We start from the raw sequence: 15528 nt of genomic DNA, 5'->3' as shown, positions 1-15528 counted from the left end.
GATAAATTTCTGGCATTCATATATAAAATTTTTATATTTTTAATTAATTTTCATACAAAAATGAAAATAAAAATTGAATCATTAAATAAGCAAGGGTATCCTATAATATGAACCTCTATAATTAAAATAAGTTGGTTTATACCATATCTACACAAACATACTTTCCTTAAACTATATTTTAATTTTTTTTATTTTATTTATTCATTTTAGAGAGGAGAGAGAGGGGGAGAGAGAGAGACCACACAGAGAGAGGAGAGAGAGACAGGGGGGAGGAGCTGGAAGCATCAACTCCCATATGTGCCTTGACCAGGCAAGCCCAGGGTTTCGAACTGGTGACCTCAGCATTTCCAGGTCGACGCTTTATCCACTGCGCCACCACAGGTCAGGCCTCCTTAAACTATATTTTTAAAATATTTCTTTTGGATGCTAGTAAGCATAAAATATGAAAAGTATTCCTGTGTTTCATTAAAATTTAACTATTAAATTATCTACTATATTATTCAACATTCTACTTATTTATATTACCCTATTATTGAACAAGAGATTTAAAATAGCTCAATATTATTTAGTTAATATAAATGAATCAATTTTAAATTAATTTTATCTTCTAATTGTTTTAATTAAGACTATTATTGGGAGCCAAGATGGCAGTAGAGTAGGTGAAAGCTATACTTACCTCCTTCCAGCACCAAATCAGAATTACAGCTAAATTACTGAATAATTAACCTGAATAACCAACGAAGATTAGCTGAAGAGGTCTTATACCAAGGATTTACAGAAGTCACATTGAGACTGGTAGAAGGGTAGAGACACCAAAAGGGCTGGGACTGCCTCACAAGCAGAGACTGAGGTTGCAGAGAGAGATCCCAGCATTGGGGGATAACCCTGAGAAATGTGCTGTGGTCTCAAACCCAAGCCAGACTCCCCCACCCAGAGCACCAGAGGTGGGAACTGGCACCTATATAACATCTTGCTGTGAAAAGCTGCAGCATGGTTTCTATCTGCCAGGGAGAGACAAGAGTCCTCTAGAGACACAGGCACCCTCATAAATCACCAACAGAAAAAGTTTGTTTGCAGCCACTCACCCTGGACCCTGGTGGAGGGAGGGCAAAGTGGACTAAATCACATGAGGAGAGTTGGGGAGTTGTGGCTCTGGGGAAAGAGCTGACAGGACACTGGCTAGGATCCCTGTGCTGAGCAACGCTCCCACACCACAGATGCCAACTTTCTTGGGTGGAATAGTCTACTCCATGTGGCATCAACCTGGGGAAAAACAATAATCCCAACCTTTGGGCTCCTCTTTCTCAGGGGCTGTCACAGACTGAGTTGTGTGGTTCTAAGACGGGGACCACACCCTCCCCACCTTGCTGGAAGCCCGACCAGCACTTCACCCTCACAGGAGATCCTCTAGCTCCATCTTCCCAACTCCCTGTGTCCCCACCCTGCTGCACTCTGTCTCCTCTCGGCAGAGTCTGGGAGAGACTGGATTGTACAGCTCTAGGGTAGAGAACATTTTCCCCTGGCACAGCGGACTAGAACAGAGTGGCCAAATCTTAGTAGGTTTGGTCCTGATAAACTCTGCTGGCCTCACCCTGATGACTCCCTGAGACTCCAACCCAAAACAAGAATGTGCAAGCACCCAGAGGTTGAAAGCTAAACTTGGTGTAATTGGGGACATCTGCTGAGTGACCTCAGACCCAGCATGTTGATGAGTTTGAACCTGTATCACTCTGGTGACCAACAATCTACCTCATGCAAGTTGAGTATTGCCAGAGACTCTTTCAGTGACTGAGCCTAACAGGCAGCTAGCAGAGAAAGACAGGAGGAAGCAGATCTCAGGATGCCTTGGGAATTTGGCTGACCCGCCCCCAGGCCCAGTGATGGTAAAAGTCAGCCATGGTGTGCCGCGTGGCCCTTCCTGCCCACACCCAGGTACAGCAAAGGTAGGCACAAACTGTAGATCGATTGTAGCTCCAAACAGGTTGTGCAGGGTGGGTCACTGGCAGTGTCTGACATTGGTCTGCACCACACAGTCCCTCCCAATGGGCCAAGAACCAACACACTCAAAGGCCAGCTACAGACATGAGCACAACATCTAGTAAGCTTCACAAGCAGCATACTCAAAGGGAGATTGTGGCAGGTACGAGATCCTGCTGAGGCAAATTCTGCTTCGTGTGTTCAGCACCTGCACAGAAACTCACACACTGTGGTCAGAGTTAAGCCTCCCAGTCAGACAGCCAAAAGGATGATTCCACACACGAAGGAGCCGATAGTAATCAAGACTCAATCACAACAGTCAAGCTCACATAACCCATACAACAAACGACCCTGGAGAACACAGCTCAGGTGATCAAGGAGATTGTACCAATGCATAAGGCCACTCCGCCAAGACTAGGAATCACAGCAGATCCAGCTAACACATGGAAACAGACACAAAGAGGCAACCAAATGAAGATAAAAAATAAAAACAGGCCCCAAATGTAAAAACAAGAGAAATCTCCAGGAAAAAAACTAAATGAAATGGAGGTTAGCAATTTATCAGATATACAGTTCAAAGTAATGGTTATAAAAATGTAGAACAGCATGAAAAAGAACATAGAAACCATAAAACAAATTCAGAAATGAAAAATACAAATCCCTGAAATGAAGAACACACTGAAAGAAATAAAAAGTTGGATGGATCAGAGGACATTTGGATAGTAGGAAGCATAACATCATCCACATCATAGGGGTACCAGAAGGAGAAGAGCAAGGGATAGAAGAAATAATGACTAAAAATCTGCCTAACCTGTTGAAAGAAAAGGATACACAAGTCCTGGAAGAGCAGAGATTCTCAAGCAAGATGAATACCAAAGGGCCAACACATCATAATTAAAATGGTAAAGTTTATAGAGAGAATCCTTAAAAGCAGCAAGTGGCCCTGGCCGGTTGGCTCAGCGGTAGAGCGTCGGCCTAGCGTGCGGAGGACCCGGGTTCGATTCCCGGCCAGGGCACATAGGAGAAGCGCCCATTTGCTTCTCCACCCCTCCGCCGTGCTTTCCTCTCTGTCTCTCTCTTCCCCTCCCAAAGCCAAGGCTCCATTGGAGCAAAGATGGCCCGGGCGCTGGGGATGGCTCTGTGGCCACTGCCTCAGGCGCTAGAGTGGCTCTGGTCGCAACATGGCGACGCCCAGGATGGGCAGAGCATCGCCCCCTGGTGGGCAGAGCGTCGCCCCATGGTGGGCGTGCCGGGTGGATCCCGGTCGGGCGCATGCGGGAGTCTGTCTGACTGTCTCTCCCTGTTTCCAGCTTCAGAAAAATGGAAAAAAAAAAAAAGCAGCAAGTGAAAGACAGTTATTTACATGAGAGCTCTCCTTAGACTGCCAGCTGATTTCTCAACAGAAACTTTGCAGGCCAAAAGGGATTGGAATGAAATAGTCAAAGTGATGAAAAACTAGAACCTAAACGAAGACTACTTTACCCAGCAAGACAACTATTTAAAATTAAAGAAAAAATGAAGAGCTTCCCAGACAAAAAATAAATAAAAATGTGTGTGTGTGTGTATATATATATGGCTAAAGGAGGAGTTCATTACCACCAAACCAATATTATGAAGAAATGTTAAAGGATCTTCTTTAAGAATAAGAAAAAACAAAACAAAACAAAAAACAGGAGCACAGTTACAGAATAAAATGGCAATAAATACGTACCTATCAATAATCACTTTAAATATAAATGGCTTAAATGTTTCAATCAAAAGATATAGGGTAGCTGAATAGATAAAAAAAATAATAAGACCCATATATATGCTGTTTACAAGACACCCACCTGAGAAAAAAAAGATACACGGCTGAAAGTAAAGGATGGAAGAGATATTTCAAGTAGATGAAAAAAAGAAATTTCATTCAAATGGAATGAAAAAAATGCTGGGATAGCAATACTTACATCTCACAATATAGACTTTAAAACAAAGGCTATACTAGAAGAAAAAGCAGGACACTACATAATGACTGAGCAATCCAAGAAAATATAACCCTTGTAAACATTTATTTACGTAGCCAAGACAACAGCAACTAAATATATTAAGCAAATCTTGATGAACATAAAGGGAAAGATCGACAGTAATGCACTTATAATAAGGGACCTTAACACCTCACTGACATCAATGGATAGATCTTCCAGAAAGAAAATGAACAAGGAAATGGCGGTCTTAAATGACACACTACTTGGCCCTGGCCGGTTGGCTCAGTGGTAGAGCGTCGGCCTGGCGTGCAGAAGTCCTGGGTTCAATTCCTGGCCAGGGCACACAGGAGAAGCGCCCATCTACTTCTCCCCCGCCCCTTCCTCTCTGTCTCTCTCTTCCCCTCCCGCAACCGAGGCTCCATTGGAACAGAGATGGCCCGGGTGCTGGAGATGGCTCCTTGGCCTCTGCCCCAGGCATTAGAGTGGCTCTGGTCGCAACAGAGCGATGCCCGGGAGGGGCAGAGCATTGCCCCCTGGTGGGCAGAGCGTTGCCTCCTGGTGGGTGTGCCAGGTGGATCCCGGTTGGGCGCATGTGGGAGTCTGTCTGACTGTCTCTCTCCGTTTCTAGCTTCAGAAAAATACAAAAAAAAAAAAAAAAAAATGACATACTACATTAGATGGATTTAATTGTTTTCTGAGAACATTTCACCCCAAAGCAGCAGTGTATGTTCAAGTGTACATAGAACATTTTCTAGGAGAGACCACATGTTAGGACACAAAAGACATCTGAATACATTTAATAAGACTGAAATCATATCCAGCATCTTGTCTGACCACAATGGTACGAAACAAGAAATCAATCATAGGGAAAATACTAAAAAACAAAGCCACAAAGGATAGATAATATGTTACTAAATAAATGGATTAACAAAGAGACCAAGGAGAAATCAAGATACCTAAAAGAAATGAAAATAAAAACGCAACAGCCAGAATATATTTCACACAGTGAAAGCAGTCTTAGGATGGAAATTCAGAGTTTACTTTAGAGGTTCCTTCTATGTGCTCCAGTTATATGGGTTTTGACAAACACATAATATCACCTGTCTGTCATTACAGTGTCATAGAGAATAGTTTCACCACCCTAAAAAAGACTCCCCATGGTCCATGTATTCAACTCTTCCTTTTTTCTTCTCCTCCACTGCCCATGGCAACCACTGATCTTTTTACTGTTTCTATAACATCACTCCACATTATCATATACAGTTGACCCTTGAACAACACAGAGGTTAGTGGCATCACCACACTGCAGTAAAATATATGAATGAACTTTCAACTCCCCAGCTTTGGCCAGGTAGCTCAGTTAGAGCATCATCCCAATATGCCAAGGTTGTGGGTCTGATCCCCAGACAGGCCATATACAAGAATCAATCAATGAAGGCATAAATGAGTGGAACAACAAATCAGTGACTCTCTCTCTCTCCCTCTTACTCTCTCTCAAAAATCAGTAAAAATAAATTTTTGACTCCCCCAAACCTTAACTATTAGTAGTTTACTGTTGCCGATATTCCTTATGGATAATAGTTAACATATTTTGTATATTTTATATATTATTTACTATATTCTTATGATAATGTAAGCTAGAGAAAAGAAGTATTAAGATCCTAAGGAAGAGCAAATACATTTCCTGTATTTATTGAAAAAGTTCCCTGTATAAGTGGACATGTACAGTTTAAGCCTGCATTATTCAAAGGCGAACTATAGTTGGAATTGGAGTACATAGCTTTTTCAGATTGGCTTCTTTCACTTAGCAAAACACATTTAAGGTTCCACCCTGTCTTTTCCTGGTTTGAGAAATCATTTCTTTGTATCACTAAATACTAATCTATCATATGAATGTATAAGTTTGTTTATAAATTCACCTACTGAAAAAACATTTCACTTGCTTCTAAAATTTGGCAAATATAAATAAAGTTGCTATAAACATTTGTACACAGGTTTTCAACTCCTTTGGATACACAGAAGTGTGATTACTGAATCTTATGTTAAAAGTGTATATAGTCTTGTAAATGTCAAACCTTTTTTCAAAGTGGCTATGTTGTGGATTTTAGCCATTCTAATAGGTATGTAGTATATCTCATTATTTTAGCTTGCAAATTCCTAATGAAATATTGTTACTGGAGGCTGTGGTTCTTCAGCAGTGTTGAAGGAAAAGAATTACAGGGACACTTGAAAGGAGTGTAGGGAAAATGGCAAAATGACAAGTGACAGTACATTCTAAGGGAGGCAGAGAGCGGAGCGGGTAGGGTGTAGTAGCAGCCGCCCTGGGGCAGCGAAGCCTCTATATATTTTCTTGAGTTCGGGAAAGAGCAGGCTTTCTTTCAAACAATCCAACTTCTTTCCTGCCTTTCCCCAGGCTTGTGTTGGTGCCTCCTCCAATCCAATCTCATTCCAGGATATTCCAGGGGATTGTTCCCTTTTCCAATCCAGTCCTTTTCCCATACTTGCCCAGGCTGATGTCCTGCCCCCTAATTGGCTGCCATTTTGGTTCCTACTACGCATGCACTAAGCAAAAAGAATTTCTCTGAGCCATTTTGTCGCTCCCTGCGTTGTTAGAATGATGCTCGCTACCCTCTGGGGTGTGGTAAGTCTGTTCCTCCTGCCTGGTTGCCTAGATAGGATATTGTCCAGAAAGATGCCAGTTACTCCCCAGGGGTGACTGTGAAACTGCTATTTCCTGACTTAGTCAGATTCAGTTTGCTCCCTTTTCTTTTGTTGATAACTGCCTTCTCTGATAATATGATGTTAAATATCCTTTCATACATTTATTTGCCATTTGTAAATCTTTGTTGAGTTACCTACTCAGGTCTTTTGACCATTTTTTAATAGGGTTGTTTTCTTACTGTTCAGTTTAGTTTTTTGGTTTTTGGGTTTTGTTTTTTTTAATATTTTAGACACAAGCCCTTCATCACTTATCTGTTTTGCAAAGATTATCTCCAATATATGGTTTTTTGACCCTCTTAACAGGGTCTTTTGCAGAACAGCTTTTAATTCATTAAGCCCAACTTACCAATTTTTTTCTTTCAGATATCATGCTTTTGATATGTGACCTAAAAAGTCCTCACCAACACCTAGAGCACCTTATGTTATTCTCTTGTTATTTTCTATTAATTGTTTAGTTTTCCATTATAAATTTAGCTTTCTGATCCCTTTTAATTTTGGGGAACAGTATGAGGTCTAGGTCTATATATACATTTTTTTTTAATTAATTTATTTTGTGACAGAGACAGAGAGAGGAACAGACAGAGTGGAAGGGAGAGAGATGAGAAGCATCAATTCTTTGTTGCAGTTCCTTAGTTGTTCATTGATTGCTTTCTCATATGTGCCTTGACCGGGGGGCTATAGCAGACCGAGTGACCCCTTGCTCAAGCCAGCAACCTTGGGTTCAAGCTGGTGAGCCTTGCTCAAAACAGATGAGTCCACACTCAAACTGGAGACCTCGGGATCTTTAACCTGGGTCCTCTGCATCCCAGTCCAACACTCTATTCACTGCGCCACCGCCTGGTCAGGCTAGATATATTTTTTTAACATGTAGGTATCCAGTTTCTCCACTTCTTTAAAAGACTATTCTTTTTCCACTGAATTGTCTTTGGTCTTTTGTCATGATTAGCTGACTGAACCTGTGTGGTACTTCTTCAGGGCTCTCAATTCTGCTTCACTATCTATTTCTTTTTTGTCAATACCACAATACTTTGATCACTGTAGCTCTATTTAAGTGTTGAAGTTAGGAAATGTCAGTCTTCTGACTTTGTAATTCTTCTTCAGTGTTGTATTTGCTCTTCTGGGTCTTTATATATCAATATAACGTTTATAATCAGTTTGCCAATATCCACAAAATAACTTACTAAAATTTTAATTGGGATTGCATTAAATCTATTGATCAAGTTGGAAACAACTGACATCCTAACAATATTGAATGTTCCTTTCCATGAACATGGAATATATATATTTTTAAGTCTTTATTTCTTTCATCAAAGTTTTATAGAGTTCCTCATACAGATCTTATACATACTTGTTTAGATTAAAACATAAGTATTAATTTGGGGGGTACTAATGTAAAGATATTCTCTTTGATTTCAAATCTTAATTGTTCATTGCTATTATTAGGAGAGCAACTGACACTTTATGTCCACTTCATATGCTAAAACTTGGCTATAACTGCTCTTTTGTTCCAGAAAGTATTTGTGTGTGTATGGGGGGGCAGGGTTGGGAGGACTTTTCTACATAGGCAATTATTTCACCTATAAATAGTTTTAATTATTTCTTCCAAGTTTAAATATTTTTAAATTTTTATTTATTGATTTGGGAGAGAGAAATAGGAAGAGAGAAACATCAATTTGTTGTTCCACTTACTTGTGCATTTATTGGTTGATTTTGTATATGCTCCAACTGGGGATCGAATCTACAACCTTAGCACATTGGGACGACACTCTAACAAGTTGAACTACCTGGCCAAGGCCTCTTTCAAATTTATATTCCTTTTATTGTATTTTCTAGTCTTATTGCATTAGCTAAGATTTCCCATAGAAATTTTCCCTTATTGTCATGTCTTTGTCTAGTTTTGGTATTACACGTATTTCATAACCATACTCTTCCCTGCCATCTAAGAATAAATGTTCATAAATACTATTGGTTAGTATAGATAATAATGTTATACGTTTTGCCTCTGAACCCAAAAATGCAGATCCATGGTAAAGGAGAGCAAAATAACAAGCTTCCTAGAGTTTCAAAAAGGGAGCATCCCAATTAAGCTTTGACTTTTCATTCATAAAATGTAAATACCAGGAATGGCAAGCAAGACTTATATTGGGTGCATCCTCTGATTGTAGTAGCTGTTGATATGCACGGTGTTGAAGGAGACGCTGAGGCTGTGAGGGAGAAAGAAGTTTGATAGATTAGCAATACATGTCATAGAAGCAGTGAGGTATAGCACACCGGTGATATCTTTGATGATTGTGAGCAAAGCTACTTGGGTCTTTTATAATTCTATTAAAATAATTCTAATTTACAATGTTTAATAGCAATAAAAACAGATATAATGAATATAAAACTTATCAAAAAACACTAGTTAATAAAAACAATTAAATGTTTCTTGAGAAATGAGCCTGAACAGGTGGTGGCGCAATGGATAGAGCGTTGGACTGGGATGCCGAGGACCCAGGTTCAAGACCCCGAGGTTGCCAGCTTGAGCGCGGGCTCATCTGGTTTGAGCAAAAACTCACCAGCTTGAACCCAAGGTCCCTGGCTCGAGCAAGGGGTTACTCGGTCTGCTGTAGCCCCCTGGTCAAGGCACATAAGAGAAAGCAATCAATGAACAACTAAGGTGTCGCAATGAAAAACTGATGATTGATGCTTCTTATTTCTCACCGTTCCTGTCTATCTGTCCCTATCTATCCCTCTCTCTGACTCTCTCTCTGTAAAAAATAAAATAAAATAAAATAAAAAGAAATCTTAAAAAAAAATGTTTCTTGCAAAATGGAATCTAATAAACATGTTAATGAATGAGTTAAAGGGTTTAAGAATTCTAAACAGTTTCACATTGCTGTGACTGTATTTTAGTGACTTCATTGGCTGGATGTGAAATAAGAATGGCATTTGTTATCTGCAAGTCTTTGGCCAAAAACTGCTTTGCTTTCAAAGGATGCCAAAATTTACTAGTGTGATTTTGCCAATTTGATAAAGAATAAAAATGTCTCTAAATTTCTAAAATGTGGACTGCAGATGGAACAATGGATTGGTTTGGCAGAGTTCTTTCTTAAAAATAATTTCAAAGAGTAAAGGAAAAGGTGACATATAAGAATTAAAATTTCACACAAAAAGATTCACAGTATTAACCTGCGTGACTGTAACAGGTAGGCAAAATCCAAACTGCCAAAACAGGTGGATGTATTTGTCTCCTGCTGTTTATAAACACTGAAACTTGACCTGTACCAGGTAGAGTCTTGCAAAATAACCCAGGACACTGGCCATCAACTTATTTCAGTTTCATGTGTACCTGAAATTCATATTTCTTTAGTCTTTTCATTTTCGGAATAGTGCTTAGCTTGGCAAAAAAGAGAAGCAACATTTTATGGAAATATTTCCACCACTCGTCCCAAAATAAAGAAGTAGTTTTTTTGTTTGTTTTGTTTTGGTGTTGGTTAGGTTTTGCTTTTTTTATGTTTGTTGGTTAGTTACAGACCACCAATCCAGGATCCTCCATTCTGGGGAAAGGAAGTAGGGCAGAAGACAGGTAAGCAATTCTCAGTTCAGTCTGTGCATTAGAATTGCCCTTTGAAACCGCTCCCCCCCGCCAAAAAAGAAACTGATACTAATCAGGATGCACACACACATGCTGCAGTCCTCTAATGTGGGGCTGGTGTATTTCCTCAAAGGCACTCCAGGGGGAGAATCAGTGTCCTGAAAGGGGAGCTGTTCACAGTTTTAAGAAGTCACTCACTAGAGTTTGTAGAAGAAAAAGTTCAACATATTATCTAAAAAAGCTTGCCTGTCACAACTTTGGTGAAGTTTATCAATTTTGGCCTGTGCTTGTAAAAGGAATATATAGAAGAGTAGATAAAATTTTCATACACTAGAAAAGTGAACTTAGACAAAAATCAATCTTGCATGGCAACCCCACCCACCTTTAACACCTAACTCCCAAGTCCCAGAGCCCCATTCTCCTGCATCCTTTGATGAATTCTCTTTGAGATGAACTCACCTTATGCTCTACTGCCACAAAGAACGGAAAGTTCCCTGACAAAGTGATACTGTGGGCAGATTTCTAGCAGAATCAACGGTTATTTGTTTCTGCATTCCACCGTCCCCCAAATAACAGCACAAATGACGACAAAAAAAGTTATTACAGTTGAACTTTTCCAAAACTTATTACTATCCTAATATAAGAAATCAGCTTAATTACCTAAAACAAAGAGCTACATTTTATATCTGTATCATTCATTCAGTTGTATTCACTGAGCTGACTGGCAATCCAGAAAACACATCACATTAGACACTAATAAACACTACTAAACGCAAGTTACATTTACTGCAAGGGGATTGATAACATCAGATTTTATATTTACAGGTTAAATGTGTCTCATATTTTAATATGGTGGTGAACTTTGATGGTTGGGTCAACTCATTCTTTTGCTAGATCTACTTGGGGAAAAAAAAGATCCTGGCCCTTCCAACGTTATTTAGAGAACAAACTTCAACATTCACCACATACAAATTTTTCCCAGGTAGGCATTTTGGTTAAGCAAACACCTACCATTTGCAGATGAAATTTCTAAGGTTATATATTTGCATTTAATCAATAAAGCTCCTAAAAAACAATATAATATCAAACTACCTGCTCTGAGCAGGAAGCTCAGGGGGGATAAATCATCATGCCAGCATGTCGATGTCATGGGCTTGATCCCTAGCCAGCGTACATATGAGAAGCAATCAATGAATGCACAAGGGGAACGAATAAGTAGGACAGTGAGTTGATGCTTCTCTCTCTCCTTCCCTCCCTTACTCTCTCTCTCAAATCAATAGGGGGAAAAAATCAAACTATTAACCAGTTTTTATTTAAAGTCTAGTCATATCTTTGGAGGACTTCTGTGAATAAAAAGTAGTCTATCCATTGTCCTAAATTGCAAGTCTAAGGTTGATCCATTTGAAAACCCGTGCCATCAGCAAGCAAGGTACTTATCCCATTTTTCTTAAACTTCAATTAGCATTACTGTAACTCAGTTAATAATAATCTTACTAAGAGGATTCTCTTGGAGTGTCAAGTCCTAAGAAGCCCTGAATGCATAGGGGACAAGAAAGGGATATTTTCACTTATTATTTCTAATAATATAGCTTCACACCACTTTTTTCCTTAATAATTATACCTATGCAAAATGTCTTTTTCTTTTTTAGTGAGAGAGGGAAAGACAGGCAAGAAGAGAGAGAGAGATAAGAAGCATCAATTCTTTGTTGAGGCACCTTAGTTGTTCATTGATTGCTTTCTCATGTGTGCCTTGACTGGGGGGTTACAGCAGAGCAAGTGACCCGTTGCTCAAGCCAATGACCTTGGACTTCAAGCCAGTGACCCTGCACTCAAGCTGGTGACCTCAGGGCCTCGAACCTGGGTCCTCCAGGTCCCAGGCCAATGTCCTATCCACTGCACCACTGCCAGGTCAGGCCACATGCAAATTTCTTAAGAAGTCCAGCTTTGGTTAATCAGAGAAACCACTATTTTTAACTCATGAAAAGTTTCATAACCATGTTTGCACTTAATTTTTATCCCCGAAAGTCTCAGACCTATGCATCTACTTTCATTTTTATTTACATCTTAATAATAGATTATGGTTTATGTTTATCTTCTATTTCATATTTCACTTTTTATTTATCATAAGTCATATCCAATCCTTGGGACAAAAGAAAGTAGTCAAACCCTTTTCTCTCTCTGAACTCAGAGTAATTTTAGCTAGCCATCTCAATTACAAATGTATAAGATATAATTTAGCTCCTAAAATTTATATATAATGTATGTGGAATTCAATACTCATGTAATTATTCTACACTGTGAAAAGTTAATATGAATTTTTATGCACACTAGGGCTAAATGTACAAAGGCCATTTAGAAGTAAAAATTTTAGAAACAGAATATTAAATGTCACAGAATTACCCAGAATGTTTTAACAGATTAAAAATAACCCTGTCTTTCTACTTTCAAGTATATTTGGGATTCCTTGTATGGAGGCTTATAATCAATCCAAATGCTTTATATCCTGAGTAAAAATTCAATCACAATTGTCAAAGATCAAGCTGCTACTTCTGATAAAAACACATGATGAGATATCATCTTGTTCAATATATGCTTTCAACTTGACATGTAGGCTAATAAAAACTATGAAGTTCTAATATTTATTTTATTTCTTGTACAACAGAAGTCTCCTAAGAGGAATTAAAATATCTAGTCTCATTGCCTGAAAATACAGTCAACTCTATTATCTGGAGACAGATTTAGTGCTTTGCACATTGACTATATAGTAAAATAACAACAGTATGCATTGCATTAGCAAAAGATTTTAAAATTACTATGCATCAATGACTGTGTATCTATCTCAGTATGAGACACAGTCTATTTTCAACTATATAATAACTAAGAGATGCAACACTGTGTCTACATACACTGTCATTCACTCAACAGCTATTATTTAAAAGTTACTAGGTATCAAGACTGTATTAGACTATTCCACCTCATTACTCAGACCTAATCGCTCCTCAACATCCCTCTTTTGAGGAAGGCATCAGGCAGGGCATGTGGTCAACTCTGTGACCCAGCTATAGTTTTGAGATGCAAAATCTAAAGAGAAAGACACTTAGCACCATGAAAACAACTCCAGGGAATTTGTAGGTGTGAACTTAGCTCCCCGCCACCTTCTCTGCATCCATTTTTCTTCCTTTGCTGCCTTTCTCAGGGAAAGCCTGGACCTGGCAGTCCAGCTTTCTGTTTGTCCTTCAACCTCCACGTTCATAATCCCCACCCCCGGACAATTCTCTAGGTGTTCCTAACTGTTACACTTCCCTGCGTCCCTGTCCTGTTCTACCCCCAGCCTCTCTGCTACTACCTTAGCTCGGACCACCTCTTCTTTTCAAAGCACAATGACTATCATCGGTGGACACACAAATATTTGCTACGTAATCGAATGAGGCACATCAATCAGATGTCCTTTGAGACACTGAAGTAAACAAGGGGAAGGAAACACCAAAAACAACCTGAGCTCATTTATTTCTTCAGCAGCCACTTCAAAAATGTAAGTAGCATGGAGTTCTTTGACCCTTTTTCCTTCACCTCCCCTTGTCTTCCCAATCTGTTTTCTCAGTTACATTTCCTCTGTCACTCTCCAGGGTCACATGCTACATGTCAGCCAATGACCGAGTCTCTCCCACTGTCACCCTCTAACCAACGCTGTGCCGTAGAACCTTCTGCAATGATGGAAATGAGCTATATTTATGTGGCCAGTACATAAGGGCGCTGATTCACTCGAAACATGGCATGATTGAGAAAATAAAATTTTAATTCTATTTAGACTGTAACTAATTTCAATTTAAATAGACATATTTGGCTAATGGTGACAGTACTGGACAGTGTAGCTTTCGTTTTTCCAAACTGCTATTAGCATAATTTTCCTGTAAGATATCTGATGACATAACTTGCCTTACAGGAATAACCTGTCTCCATAAAACCTTCACCATAAGGTGTGACATTTGAGGCTTCTCACAATCTCAGCCAATTTACTACCGTATTTTCATTTTCCCCACTCCCGTCCAGGCTCCCAGTGCACTGAATCACTCAGTGTGTCACACATGCCACACAACCTTTTATACAAACTGCCGACTCTTGCTTAGAATGCCTTCTCCTCTCCTCTCAAGGAACATCCACACACTATCCCTAGCTCTAGCTCCAATTCTTTTCTGCTCTGAATGCTGAACTGCCCTCCCTCAGCTGAGATAGGCCTTCTCTCTAAACTCTACTACTGTAAATTTTTGTATATAAGCTCTATTCAGTAATTTCATCACAACTAATGGTTTAAATGTGAACACTGTAAGTTACACTTGTGCTAGGTAAATATTAATCATATATACTAAATGAGATGATTATGTCAAGCACTTGGCATAAAATCGGTAAGCATTCTATAAACAGGCAGAGTCTTCAATAAATGTGTTATGAATTACATCATGCCAGCAATTTCACAGAATATAGAAGTCTAAGAAAACAAGGAGAAAATAAAAAGATGAAGACCGGAGAAAGAAAAAACTCACAAGGCGCTGATACCAGTGGGAGGCTTAGGTTGGGAACTCATGTAAGAAAAGCCATGAAAGCACCAAGAAATTAACTATTCGGCAAACTCACAGCTAAAGCTGAACTTCTTTCTCACCTTCCCTTCCTAACTGGCAATAAAAATAATCAAATTCCTTAGTCAGGGAAAGTAGATGTTACCAGGTCAAGAATAAGAGAAGGCTTTTCTTGTGATGTGTAACTGAGAAGAATTTGTTATAAGCAGATCAATAAAGCACTATTACTATGGTCTATTATTTAGGTAAGAGCTCTGTTAAATGAAACAGTGAATATATTTGCTGTAAAACAGTATTTAACTTGTGGAAGAACCCAAAAGAAAAAAAAATCTCTCAGCTTACTCAATTTTCATATCCTCTAAAATTATATTTAGACAAAAACATTTCAAATCTGAGTTATGTTTTATTTCCCTTTATATAATAATAATAATTTACTCTTTATATAAAGCAATCTGACTTTTTTCTCCCTTTATTCTGCCTACAAAAAAACCAAATACATAAATAAATGCAAAGAAATGTTTAAATAGGTAAAGATAAAAATTTTAGTGGCAATCCTAAGCAATTCTCAATATATATACCATCATATATGCAGGTAACTTTATTAAATATTAGGTTTAAATATTTTGATGTTCCAATTCATTGGTTAGAGAAAACAAAAGTTTATGACATAATTTTTGTTATTAAACAAAATCCTTGAATTGGATTTGTAGATCAG

General features: G+C 38.8%; 1 protein-coding gene across 2 annotated transcripts in view; it reads right to left on the bottom strand.

Annotated features, from left to right (window-relative positions):
* The window catches only part of DIAPH3 (diaphanous related formin 3), a 522381-nt gene that overhangs the window by 221452 nt on the left and 285401 nt on the right, over positions 1-15528 (bottom strand). The gene's annotated exons all lie outside the window — the stretch shown is intronic.

Source organism: Saccopteryx bilineata, chromosome 6 (assembly GCF_036850765.1).
Source record: "Saccopteryx bilineata isolate mSacBil1 chromosome 6, mSacBil1_pri_phased_curated, whole genome shotgun sequence".
NCBI lineage: Eukaryota > Metazoa > Chordata > Mammalia > Chiroptera > Emballonuridae > Saccopteryx > Saccopteryx bilineata.
Note: the sequence above shows the minus strand (reverse complement) of the source record. Positions and strands in the feature narration are given on the sequence as shown.